The following is a 14944-nucleotide window of genomic DNA, read 5'->3' on the forward strand; positions in this document are numbered from 1 at the left end:
GTTTTCTAAACAGCTCTATTAAAAAACTAGGTTTGGGCATAACCGATATCACCTATCGCTCTTTAAGAGCAAAGATTGTTTACAGGGAAATCTTGAAGTCTTTTTTGTTTGCTTTAGTGCAAAGTTCATGATGAAAAATTTGTCTTCCTAAAAAGAGTCTCCTGGGGAGGAAAACCTGATGGAACATAGAATTAATGTAACTGTCCTGTTTAGATTAACACTTAATCAGGTCCCATACAAACTAATATAAAATATTTAGGGACTTGATATAGAATATATGCTTTGCATGGTTTCTTTTTAAAGGTTCCTGCATGCGATACACCAACCATAGCTTTATGTATTAAATTCTGCAGGGTGGTTCAAAACCTCTGTAGAGTATTTTCTATTGAGTGCTATAGGATCTTTATCTGCAACATTATTGATTTACATAATAAATGCCCAGTTCTATATAACTCTTTTTTTTAAAGTGAATTCTTCCACTTTCAAAGGCTGTAGGTTTAGGCCCTTATTAAACACCATTGGTAGTGATGAGTACTTGCAATTCCATCTGAACCAACTGGATAAGTAGTTAGGATTGGCTCCAACAAGAGTTCCACATACAATGCCATGTGAGGCACAGACGCAAAATTCACCATTTATATAGATTTGGTATGATTAAGTTTGTGGCATAGCGTATTAACATATGCTATTGCTGCTTTTGCCTTTATAACTAGCTGTATTTCTGGTGTTACATAAAAATGTTGCTGACACTCATTGGGAACGATCATTTTACTTGTGTCTTAAAGATTCAAGTAACAAAAAAATAAATTAATACAAAATAGAACCATACTTCCAACCATCACTTAGTTGCTAGTACAATGTTTCTCAGGAATGCAGGGGAAATAATTTTAAAACTTTTTAGCATAGTTTGAACAGTTTGCTTGGTAGTGCTGTTTTTTCTCTCTGCAACTGGATAACCAGTCTACCTCAAGTGGAAAATGCCAGACAAGTGGAAGAAAATAAAAATCTGCTTAATGAAAAAAATCTTAAATTTTTGCTATTGAGTCTCTACAGGAGTTTAAACTCTTTTGTTGCATGTACATACATTTATCCTCTGTAAGATCATGCTATAGGCAGATGTAAAACCATAATACGTCAACCACTGTTCTGAACATTGTGTTACAGGGCATGGCTGAGTTGTACAGGGTTCCATGATACAGAAGCATTTGAACTAGCTACTTCCACACAGTTTGGCAGTGACAGCAGAGAGCTGTACTAAAGCTAACTGTACCATTTTAAAGGCTGAATGAGCTTTCTCCCTCTGCAAAGGAAGGAGAAGCTAGGGAGAAGCAGCGTTCAATAGGTATGAATCTTTCTGCTTTGAGAAGGAAGTCCATGTTCACACAACCTGCTTATACGTCATACCTATGGATGATCTTATTTTACTCCCAGATGACTCCCAAAGATATAATCCTGGCTGTATTAAAAATTGTGGAAATTATGTGGGTGGAAATTTGGAGCAAATGGATCCAATGGAATGTCTTGTCCCTTCCTCACTCAAACAGTACCCTGTCATCACTTTTCCTCACATATAAATTTAATTTAAATTCCACTGACTGCAGTGTCACAATAAAGATAGAATGTCACACCACAGAATTTTCATAAGCATATAAACAAAAATGTCGCGGGTGGGGAAAAGTCAAAAGTAGATTTTATCTACCCTTTTTGCATGTTTGAGTATAACGTTTCACTCTTTTCCCTTTTTCTTTCTTTTTTTTTTTTTTTTTTTTTCCAGGCAGAAATTATTCCCATATTTCTTTAGAATCTGGAGTCCCACATCATGAGTGTGAATAATCTTTTATCATCTGGGGTTAGGATGGTTTATCAGCTACTGGATCTGCCACTTCTTCAGTCACCTTTTCAAGGACCAGTTACTGATCCCCCATCACATCAGAGGAATTTATGAGAGGAGGAGCAAAGAAAAGAATAATGCCACATCTTTAGGGAAAGAAGACAACATTTGTCTGAAAGACTGGCTTTATGTGTGAAATGGCAGCTGTTTGGAACTGTTGACAGATTGGGAGTGTTGGAAATTGTCCCAGACCAGGTGGATTAGTGATCTGAGTTCGGGTGAAGTGGTCAAAGGTGCTTTATAAACGCCATTTCCCACATAGCTACCACCATAGCTAGTATAGGTAACAGTTATAGGTAACAGTTATTTTTATAACATGTAATTGAGTTATTTTGGATAAGTCCCACATAGGTCAGGGGTATGTACTTTTATATCATCTTCCTCTCCTTTTGCTGCAGCAATTGCAGTAATTTGAGACATTCCTACTACTATTCCTAATTGAATTAGGAAGGGCTGAAGGCAAGATATCTGGGGAGAGGTGGTAGAGAAATAGCTCTTTTAGTCAAGAAATCACTTTCAGTCTTTTTCTCTCTGCTATTTCCTGTGACCTGAATACATTGATCAGATTCATGGGCATGTTGTATGGAAAACATTTCTTTTCCAAGAAAAAGAAATGAATCAACCAAACAAGAACGGGGGAGGGGGAAACAAGGAGTTTCATCTATTCATGAGAATTTGATACTTTCACTTCTCACGCTCTATTCTGCTGCATTTTATTTATATTATCATGCATGTTTCCAGAGAACAAGTAAATTTTAATTTAATTTTAAATGGAAATAATGGAAAATACAAAAATCTTTCTGTCTCCATGCATACATAACATGAAATATATGATTTAAGCAACTGAATATAGTACAGAAATAAAGATAATTGAAGACGCATGTTTTTTTTCACAGTCTGCTTGGATTGAACCAATACCCTCAACTATCTTCTGTGATAACTGCAAAGTCGTGTTTTTTCCTACAGCGTCCCTCCACTCCCCGATGGTCTGAAGTACATCTCAGAAATACAGGTCAGAACCTCATCTGGCTCATTAGCCTCTGCTTGTGACAAAATCCTTGGGAATGCTGGACAAAAAGCTCTGTCAGGTATTGTCCTTCCCTACACAGGTAACAGAGCTTCTTTTGTGAATAGTTGCCCATGTAAATTTAAATTTGTTAATGACAGGTTTCTACCAATAAAACTTATTCATTAAGATCCATGGGAAAAGTGCACTAGATGACCTTTAAAGGTCCCTTCCAACCCAACGCATTCTATGATTCTATGATTCTAAGACAAAAGGTAAGGAAGCTTCTGACAAGAGTCCAGTACCGTATGTTAAGGTATGATCTAGATCCCGCTCTGGTTCGATACTGAACGCAGCAGTTAATTTATTCACAAACGATTAGTGAAGATTGCCCTCTCTGGTCCTGAGCTATCAGTCGGCAAAACACAGTAGTTTTCCCAGTAAGCTCTACCTAAGCCCGGTGTGCTAGAAAGAACAACTACACCAGTGAAAGGTGTGTGGCACAACACAGAGCAAATCAAAAGGTTGCTATACATTTTGTTTGCATCAGGCCACTTCAAAGTTATCCATCTATAATGTAGCAATGTTCTAGGAAAAGCTCATACAGCTACTGTTGAACTGAGAAGAACCGTATTTTCACACAGCTGTAACGAACAGCTTGGAAAACTTAATTATATGCATTTGATTCTTTCTTTCCATATGATTTTTTTTTTCTCAGCTAAGTTTAAAAATAGTTTGAAAATCTTCTGTCTGTCATTCCAGAATTCAGTTTCAAACCATGTGTCAGCAGGAAAGCTGTAGTTCTCATGTTTTCAGGAATATGCCCTCCCCCACCTTTACTACACAGGTGACAAAAATGCTTAAAACTTCAACCATTTTTGTTCTGAATCATTAGAGTATGCCAAATAATCTATGATGTAGCAATTGCTATAGCAACTGTTCCTTTGGCTCAAACACTGAAATAAACAGTTGACACATCATATTTCACATGCTAGGCAAGGTTGTTCCGGCATAATGTAGTAATATTAATACATTCTATGGAAAGTGAGCAATATCCAAACTGGTACATATTACAGACTACTTTAGGCTGAGAATAATTTTGATAACAGGATATTTAAAGTATATTAGTTTGCCTCTGTTTAACTGTAATTAAATACTATACATAATTAAGCTGAATTAATCTAATTAGACTTCCAACTGACAAGGGTTTCCAGTTGGCTGAAGTTTTGCAGGGCCCATTTTGTACATGCCAGTAAACATTAACCTTTTCTTTGAGCAGCTGACCCTTAAAAAGATGCCCCACTAAGAGACCATATCATCTACAGTATAGTCTAACCATAATCCTGACCGCTGAAAGGTCAAGAATTTCCATCATCTTTCAATATTACTAATACCTTAGGGAGAATTTTCTCTGTGTTTCTTGAGCAAAACCATGTTTGGTGAGCTTCCTCACTGGTTTCTGAACTTCCTCAGAACTGGTTTCTGAATCTTCAATTATTAATTGCATATTTGGTAAAGCTGAAGGGGGTCCAAGAAGATATTCTGCACTTCAGACAGGGTTTAGCTGCTATACAGAATGGTATTCTCAAACTGAGACAAATTCTATGCTATTCAGTGGGAATATTGTTCAGTTATGAACAGCAGAATTTGCCCATGTATTATACAGATATATATAATATATATACACAGCTATATGTATACATGCAGCTATATGTATGTATGTATATGTATATCGTCTATATTCTAAAAATCTCTGTGAAAGACCATTCTAAAGAACTGTTTAGAAATTGAAATCACCAGTTATTTTGTTTATCATCAGGCCACTCAGAATTCTGCCACAAACAGGGATTTTTATCTTTTTTTTATGGTTAAACTCTCAAACTTCTTTTTAGGTCGAATAATGCTTGTGTTTCCCATTAGGAAAGGCACATCAATGGGACCAGGGGCCCTATGAAGCATGGTTCTCAAGGCACAACATTAATAGCTTTCCTAATTGCATGAAAGGGTAGACTGTCTAAGCAGAGGTTTCAGGAATTTATGTATCTCAAACACGAAAACATCCAGGTAAGGAAAAATGATATGTATGGCATGCTGGGCACGGAGCTGTGTGCCAGAAACATGGAATTGTCTTGCTGGCTCTATTTCTGTTTTTTTTTAATCTGAGGCAGGTCATCTTGGTCTTCTGTACCTTGATTTCCTAATTCGTTTTTAATCTTCCTTGTTTACTTAGGATGTCTTTCTTTCAGAGTAAAGATTATATTTAATTATTTGTTTGAACAGTATGCAGCACTTATATCCCAGTGAATATCTGTGAGCACTCTGATAACTATACTCCAAAATTCTTACACAATTGTTTCTTCTACCTCTCATTTTAACCTTTGGTGTTGCATCATATTTAGTGTTCACAGAATAAAACATGAGTGTTCTTGCATTTACTTAACAAACAGCCCAAGAAAATTGCCTTCCGAATACGCAATAGCTACAAGGTGATGATCTGCTTGGCAACCAGGCACATGGGAACACGTTCAAAAGTCCTTAACAGGAATTAAGTGCTAATTAAAAGAAAAAGAGGAAAGCAACGATTTTACCCATAGGCTTGAGAAAGCACAGATGAAGATTCATTGAAACTGTATTTCTCAGGGCTACTACAAGCAGGAAAAGCAGTACATATTTAGCCATCTTCTCAGGTAGGTGCTTAATAATAATAGACTTTATGTCTCTTAACTCTGCTCCCAAGACTCTTTTAACAGTTATATAGTATGCATACATATTAGGGAGGAGTGTCTGGCATACCTGTATTTTTTTCCCTTTCTAACCAAATGTTGGAACTTTAAGCTAGAGTCAGGTTTCGTCTTGGCTGTACTCCTTCTGGCCCACAACGCCAGTATTTCTGGATGAACTTCAAGAGAAAGGGTGGGGAACAAGTTAATCAGAATACCTCATGGCCTGAGCACTTACTAGCACGTGAAAGATATGGGTTCAAGCATTCCTCGCTTGAAGAAAGCACTAAACTCTTAATTGCTGGATGAGTTAGTGGAGTATTATTAAAAAGGAAGGATAATGAAGTATCTGAGTGCTTGTATGTTGTCACATCTAACTTCATAGAAGATTAAGGTGGAATTTTTATGGCACTCCACCTAAACCTGGACTACAAACCTGCTCTAGGTGACCCTGCTCTGGCAGGGGGGTTGGACTAGATGATCTCCAGAGGTCCCTTCCAACCCCTACCATTCTGTGATACAGTACAGGGTTGACTCTCCAAGAGCAGGCACTGTCAATCATGCAGGGAGCTTCCGGGCTGAGTACAAAGATAATATATGTATCAGACTGTGTTAATCTTGTCCATGTGTAAAAAAATGTTAATCGTGGAAGACAATAAAACAATGGTGGTCTGTGATTGGTTATGGTTATTTCAGAGAATATAATAGCGTGGGACTTTTTGTTGTTATTAATCTAACATTTTCGAAGTAATGGAACAACAATACTTCTGAAAGAGCAGGGATTTGGATAAAAGTTACATATTAAAGGAATATGACTTTCTGATGATTGATTGTCTTTACAGCTCATCTTCAATTATTTCAGAAGTATTTTGCCTCTACAAAATGTACTAAGTGTATCACTGTATGACCTTACACAGACAAATAAAACCAAGTGAAGTATTTGTACAAATACAGTCCATTTCCCTTGAATTATTTCCAATCTACAGTCATGCTCAGTATAGGATTAAACTTCTCTCATAGATACAATACCAAGGACCCAGTTCTACTACCTTTACATAGAGCAAGGGTTTAGTCTGGGAGCAGTGTACCAAAGTGTCACTATATTTAAGTAAAGCACGTGTTCAACTGAATCAGGCCCCTTAGATGTGAAGGTGAGAGGTGCCACGGATACTTTTGCATTTGCAACATCTAATTTAGCTATGTTCCTGTGGTCTTAATGACCTGAAGCCATAACAGAAATAAAAGACTGCTGGCAGGCTCCACTGGAAATATGAGGAGAGTATCCAAAGGCTTACTATTTATTTACACACCTAAACATAAATAATCCCCTCATGTGCCACTTTTACCCATAGGCTAAACCACATAGTTTTACAGTAAGGTCATTCTTGTCCTCGTGTTTTGGAAATGTAATCTGTCTTTTAAGGTCTGCAATTCATTTTGTTCCAGCTGTGGTTTTATAAATCCCTCCACTTTCGAAGAATTCAAAAGCTTCTTAAGACTTAAGATAGTTTTCATTTGGATGGAACAAGTATTAAGTCTGATCTAAAAGAAAGTCCACTACAGTATACGTATGTATAGACACACACACACTCACACATTTCTCATGAATATTTCAGAAGGTATAACTTGGTATTGTAAAGGCCAAGATAATAGAAAACCTGGCAAACAAAACCTTCTTTTTCTGAACATAAGTGAAAGGTATATCACATTTACCTGCACCATTGGGAAGAGTTGTGAACTAATATTAAGAGCTATGATGAAATCCAGTATCAGAACTCATTAACATTTGAAATTCATTAAAATATTCAGTTTAAATCTCTTCCTTTTTCATATTCCTCCTCAAGTCCAACACCAGAATGCTGCAGGAAGTGTAAGTTTGCCTAAATAAGGTCGGGAAGCTGAGGTACTGTGGACAAGATCTGGGTAAGCATTCAAACTGCTGGACACTTAATTTATATAGGAATCTGATCCTAGCCTATGGTATATATCTTCTGCCTTTCTTCAGGCTGCAAGGGTCATAAGACTGATTTCAAGAGAAAACTTTGGGGCTTTTCTTTGCATGGAGAAGTAACCAAACATAGTGGCATTGGCTCAGCACAACACCCTTCTGCAGCAGTGGTGTTACGGTTTAGAGAAGTGAGTCTTGTGGAGGTGGTGTCTGCTCTATTAATTTCTGGCTGATCTAAAAAGCTATATGGATCAAAGCAACTGAGACACCTGACCAGTCTAATTCTACTGTCATATCAGCCCAAAAGCAATAAACTCTTGTTCCCTCAGGGGCCCCAAAAGCCCTAATGAAGAGAATCAGGCTATTTGTTACTAAATACATGTCACGTTTGAAAAATCAATCTTGTTTTAGAATGTCTTCCTAAACTTCTTCAAGCTGTTATTTGCTTGGCAGAATCACCACTGGGCAGAGTTGAACCATTTTGACGCACTTTTGTTGTGGTGTCCTTCCAAACAGAAGAGTGCCACAGTGTTTGACTCTTTCATGTTGCTGAAACCAAGAAACTAAACCCCAGACTCAAGCAGCATCACTTTTGGTCAAGGGGTGCAGTGAAGTCTCAAGGGCTGTCACTGTTTCACTCCCTCTGTGACCTACCACACCTCCCTGATACCACAGAAGGGGAAGCTGAGACATTTCCACAGGGAGCTCCTCTGTGTGAGAGCTGCAATAAAGCTTGCAGTGCAACGTGGCCTAGAGAAGGCTATGTAAGTCCATATACATACTTGTCTAAAATCTTGCTGAACAATCTAAAAAAGGGTAAAGAATAGTGCTTAATTTGAAAAAAGCTAATCCCATAAAAAAATTATCTTTACTAGATAGTCATCAGCCTGACAAGAAACTACTATCTAGAGGAAAGATTCAACTCAGCGCAAAAATCCTTTGATTTCTCAAGTTATTTTAGTAAAGGGATTGCTATAGTCTAGAATACTCTGGTCTGAAGTTAGGCATTTATAAACCTCAGATGATCCTGACATTCAGGAAGTCTAGCCCATTGCTTTACTTTCTGTTGGTTCATGACCTAAGTACAGAATTGAACTTTTCCAAATTTATCCTGTGTGAAAGCAGAACTGAGCCCAGAGGTTATTTGTTCCGTATTCTTCCACAGACTTCCTGTATGAATTTGGTAAGTTGTTTAAAGTTTATTTCTGTGTTTGAGGCCCTCACTGGATCAAATGTGTACATTTTCCAGTGCCATGTCTGGTTTAGACTACAGACCCTCTGGATTGTGGACTGCAGACTGCTTTTTCTGACAAATCGCTATACAGTATCTAGCACAATGGAGTGTGATTACTTGTCTGGAGATCTTAATATAAAAGGATCAAATCTAATACAAACATTAGGAGGCATAATACCATGTCATATCATATCAGTGACTGGAGATAAACAGAGTCACCCTCCAGCACTCTGCATGGAGAGCCTCCAGAGACCCTGCAATAAGAGGTAATATAGAAATGCAAAGTAGTCCCAGGTTTTCCAGGGCTACAGGTTTATTCCTTCTCTTTAAACAGCCAGTAAGCAGGATGAATAGGATGAAGGCCATAAAACAGGAATGCCCTTTTTAATTGGAAAACATGCAGTAAACTACCTACCCCTTTAGGATCAAAGACGCTATTAAAAATGAAAGATATTATTACCGTTATTGTAAGTTTTTATTGGTAGCATTTACCAATAGCCCTTCTCACAGGGGAAATTGCTGTAAATACCCAGCTGACTTACAAGCAACTGTATTGTTCATAACATCACGCCGCTGACCAAGCATTACCTTCTGCTACTCTTTTCATCTATTCTATTTTGTACCATTGAACCTAGGCTGTAGAATTTTTTTCAAACAAGGATGTAGTATGTCCCCGATATATGGCTGAGGTAACAGCAAAGCTGCTAATATTAGGGAACATTTACCTCTGTAAAAATTTGAGATTCCACTTACTCATTCCTCTCTCTGTTTACTTTCAAGGGCTAAATAAATCTGAAACTCTGCCTCCAGAAAGTCTGAGATATAGAAACACGCTGCATATCTTCTCCCATCCCATCAGTAGGCTATATTTGGTAGAATTATGCCAGATGCCTCTGGGTTCATGTTAGTCATTCTGTAAAATTGAGAGACAAATTAAGGGAAAACTGTTAGACAGTATAGTCCCAGGGATAGCCTAAAATCAAAACAAAACAGTATGTTAAAAATAAATTGCTTTTTGGAACCTTTGGTGTTATCAAGGTGCTAATACGCAAATGTCTAAGGAAGAAATACTTTCCTAATGACGATTTGCAGCTTCCTGGGGTGAAAAGCTCTAGCTGGCTTTTACTTCTACCCATTTCCATTTTGCTAGTGTAGGGATTGTGGCCAAGCTTCCCTGTGCTCCTGGGACCTCCTTAGTACTGCGATGGTTGGCAGCTATTTCACAAGGAGATTGTCTTGTGTGCTTATCTAGCTGGGCAAGTCACTTCTGCACTTTTTCTTTTAGAGTGCAGAGGTTAGGAGGCAGAATCATGAAATGAGGGGGCATTTCTTCTGGATCTGAACCCTCTTCTTTCTCTTTCCAAGCCTTGTCTTTCTGTCCCTCCTAAGCATAGGACCAGAAGATAATTCAAGTTGGAAGGGACATCAGGTCTCTAGTTCAACCTCTTTCTCAAAGTAGGCTCAGCTGTGAGGTCAGATAAGGTTATTCAGGGCTTTATTTGGACAGGTATTCAACACCTCCTAGGACAGAGACTGCTTCTTTTCCATATTGGGGGGCCCAAAACTGCACTTGGTATTTAGATATGGTCCCACGAGTGCCAAGTAAAGGCCTTCTTTCACTTCCCTTGATCTGCTGTCTGTGTTCCTAGTGATACAGCCCAGAATGTTATTGGTCTCCTTTGCTGCCAGGGCACACTACTAGCTCATGTCCCCCTTGCTACCGAGACCTGCAAGTCCTCTCCTGCAGAGATGCTCCTCAGCTAGTCAGTCCCTAGAATGTATTGCTGCAGGATTTCATTTGTTTCCAGATTAAGGACTTGGCATTTGTCCTTGCTGAGTTTCTGAAGGTTCCTGTCAGCCCATTCCTCCATTTGTCTAGGTCTCTTCGGAGGGCAGCTCTGCCTTAGACTTTATTGACCGGTCCTCTCAATTGGGTGTCATTTGCAAACTCAGTAAGCTTGTACTCCATCACCTGTGGTAAATCTTTGCTAAAGACGTGAAACAAGTCAGATCCAGAACAGACCCCTGCTGTACTCGTCATCATCCTTCAGGCAGGGTAGGTCTATTATCCACTTCCTTCAAACCTGATTAATTTTTTACCCATCTAGTCATCCACTTACCAAGACCACATTTTCCCTGTTCAGTCTTTTACTACTAATGTAGTGGTAAAGGCTACTCTTGTTTCCCTTTGGCATCCCTTTGACATCTCCGTTTGAGCTTTGGCTCCTTTTTTGCACTGGAGCTCTTTCATGAGTTTTCTACTTAGACAGGCTCGTCTCCTGATATATCAGCGTGCCTTCCTGCGTATTGGGACGGACCATTCCTCTACTTGGAGGATACTGTCATTAAGGATCTGCAATCTTTTCTGAGTTCTTTGAAGCTCCTTCCCATGGGATCACATCTAGCAGTTTCCAAAATAAGCTTAAATCTTATCTCCTGAAGTTCAGCGTTTGTAATCTGCTACTCTCCTTCCTCTGGATCGTGGATTTCATGGTCACTACAGCCAAGGCTATCACTGATTATTACACAGCATGCAGTTCTGCCTTGTTAGTGAAGAGCAGATGCAGCTGTGTGTCATTGCTCATTGGCTCACCTAGTACTTGCACCTGCTTACATTCTGCCTTGTTGCCCTTTCTGCAGAAAACAGGGAAAGCAAAGGGCCCCATAAGAACCAGAGACTTGCTGAGTTTTTTAAACAAGGCTTCATCTACTACCTCATCCTAAGGAGGTAGTTTGTAACACAATTCCACCACAGCATCACCTTTGTGGCCTCTCCTTTAACCCAGGCCTATAAGCCCTCGACCAGATTGTCATCCGCCTCACAGAGGAGCTCCATACATCCAAGTTCCTACTTCACTCAAAGGGTGACACCCTCATTATCTTCCCTATCTCCGTGTACTGAATATTGTGTATCCATCCATGACAAATTTTCAGCTGTGTCAGCTGTCCCACCAGTCATCCCAGTGATGGTGTTATTTGGTGACTACAAGCAGAGCTCTAGTTCCTCCTGCCTTTTTCCCTGTCTGTGGGCATTTGTGTACACACCCTGGAGATCGACCTCCTTTTGTCCTATTTCATCATTCCTAAGGTCTGTCTTGTACACATCACCCTGATATCACCCTAATGAGCCAGCTTATCAGCAAAACTAAGTAAGGTGGCTAAAGGAAAGCTAAGATGGACAGGTCAGATCATACAGATACAGATAGATAGATGGGGATGTTATAGCTTTAGATAGTTGTGTGTAGTGCAAATGAACACCTTCTGAAGACAAACTCAGTTGTATGTCAAAGGCTAACATGGCTGAGTACCCTCTGAATGTACAGGTACTGTGGAACACGCTAAGGACAGAAAATGGAAAACTGCACTGCAAAACACGTAAGAGGAGGCTGATACCTTTGTGTACCATTTTCCAATTAGCAGATGTTTTTTGAATAATACTAATCTCTACGATCCCTAAAATAAATTCACATTAGACAGTTCACTTGATGTGACACAGAGTAATCACTTTTAAATTATAAATATAAAGGAGACCTCTTAATGATATTTTGGTTTTCCACTGCAGATGTTTTTTACTTTCTTCTTTCCTACCGTGCAAACTCTGCAAAGGCCACTGACAGCTTTTTCTTTGCTAATTAAAAAGCTAAGTAATCCAATGCCATTAGCTATGACATTTTTTTCTATGTTTTAAAATATTACTAAGATCAGTATTGTAAAAAATGCATAGTCCCTAATGCATTGTAATAATCATAGTTTTCTAAAAATAATCTACTAAAATAAATCTCTAAAATGTTGTTATCATATACTATACCTTGTTAGTCAATATCCTTAGCTTTACATTTAATGATGCATTTAAATGTTATGCATGTACTTCTTTCACAGGTGCCTGTAGTTGGTTTCAGCTGGTTAATGTGTGCAAGATTGGGCATAGTAAGTATAATTTGCTCTATTAACAGTTTTACTTTACTACTTACTTTATTATTAACAGTTTTATTTTAAAGGATGTGCTTATCTCAGCAGAGAAGAAGGGAAAGCAGCTCCTGACACGTAGATCAAAAGTGTCATTAACAAAAGTTAAACCAGCTAAATTTAGTTATTCTGCACTCGGGACAGAGGATTAGAATTGAAATGGCAGAAAATGGGGTACTAATAGGTGATATTTTGAGGTCCTATGAAGTGTGAATATTGGGCACTCAGCAGAATTAATGATATAATGGCAACTCTTTTTAAGTTTGAGAGTATAACCTGTCTTTTCCGCAGTAAAATCACAAGACAATATCTAACATGAAAACTTTGCAGGCAGCACTATGGCTTGTGATCTTCTGTTTGCATCGCTGGATTTGCTAGCTTTCCTTGCTTTAAATTTTACGATGACCTTCAAGGCTAAGCAAACTGAAATTATTCTGTCTTTTGTCTATCTGTCCTTACTGTTCTCACAATGAAGTCACTCACCATGAAATTAAGTCTACAAGTAAAGTTCCCAAGCAGAGGGCGTGAGCAATATGAATAACGTATTGCTCATAACTTAAACTGAGTCAAATGCACTGTCTAGAGATATCATTGCAGAAAAAGTGCTGTAAGAATAAGAAACTCTCACAGTGGCCAAGTTTGCTATTAATGGAATTAAAACTGTCATCAGACACGGTAGATTCATAATTGTATTTCTGAGTTATTCCCATTGCAGAATAATGACTGCAAACTGAACATTAAGCGTTATTGAAGCAGTTATCTCATGAGAATGAACAGCATTCAGTATTACTGCAGACTGCTATGAATGCCAAATGTTTTTAATGTTTTCTACATAATTTGTAACTAATTCTCCACCAAACTGATAGCTATCCCTGTTCAGTTCCATCGTCTCAGCTACTGCAGGAAGAGCACAAGAATTCCTCAGCCTACCCAGGAAATGGGTGCCAATGGCAAGGGCATTGCTTCTGATTTTCTACTGCTTCTGTGGGCATTTGGACTACTGAAATGTTTATATTCCACCTCAGCGGTGTTATCAGATACATAGGAACCCCACTCTGAACAAGTTTATATTGGTATGTGAGAGTAATTAGCTAGTATTTATCCATGAAACATTCATGGATATATTTCAGTTTGGTAAAAACATTATTATTTTCTCTAATTGTCAATCAATTGCTTTTGGTCTTACAAAAAGAGTATTTGGAAATTCTAGAATCTGAAGTATTTCTTGTACATCTTAAATATAAATTTAAGCTATTTCACACAATTTATCCTGTGCTTAAGCCAGGCTACTGATTAAGGTGGTTCAGATAGATCAGGTGACCATAGACATTCAGATCCACCTCTTCTCCTTGTGGACATGCACTGTCTGCTGGCCATAAGCACAGCCCGATCTGACCCTGCAGACAAAACTGACTTCAGCTCAGAGTGTAACTCCTCCAAGAGTTCATCCTCCCTTTGCATAAGCTAGCAGTATAACATTCCCTCATCCCTTTCACATTTTTTATTTCACATGAGAAATGGAAGACTTCAGACATGAAGCCCTGGAGCTCTCTTCAATGACAAAGGAAAACCCAATCATGATCAAGAAAAGGGACTGAAAGTGGTTTTATATATTTAAAAATAACAATAATACTGAGTCGCAAAAGAAAGAAGGTTACAAGAAAATACTGCAGCTGATTACATTTATCGGTAATAAGGGACATAAGAAAAATTTGAGAGAACAGAGAATTGGTGGCAGGTCAGGCATCAGCTTGGATATTAAATCAAGGACAGGAAATTGTTTAGACATAGCTCAGGTGAAGCAAGGTAAATAATACCAAAAGGAAAAAAGATATGCTCAAGTATATATGAATATTATGGTTCTTTCCTATAACGCAAAACACAAAGGAATTTACTTAGAATCAAAAAGCTTTCTCAAAATTATCAAGATAGGGTGATTACTGAAACTTTTCAGTGCCAACTCCAACCACAGAACAACAGGGTTCTTGGAACAAAAAGTGTGTCATCTCACGTATCGTATAACTGTCAGCACAGTCAGGTACCATTCCCAACCATTGTGCGTGATTACAGTACAAATAGATAAGCATAAAAATGGTAACAGTAATAGTTAGAAGCCAATTCTGGAATTTTTTCCAATTTTATTTTGTAAACTAGGACCTCTGGACATGCAATGTAGAAG

The sequence above is a fragment of the Larus michahellis genome, chromosome 3, assembly GCF_964199755.1.
Source record: "Larus michahellis chromosome 3, bLarMic1.1, whole genome shotgun sequence".
Classification (NCBI taxonomy): Eukaryota; Metazoa; Chordata; class Aves; order Charadriiformes; family Laridae; genus Larus; species Larus michahellis.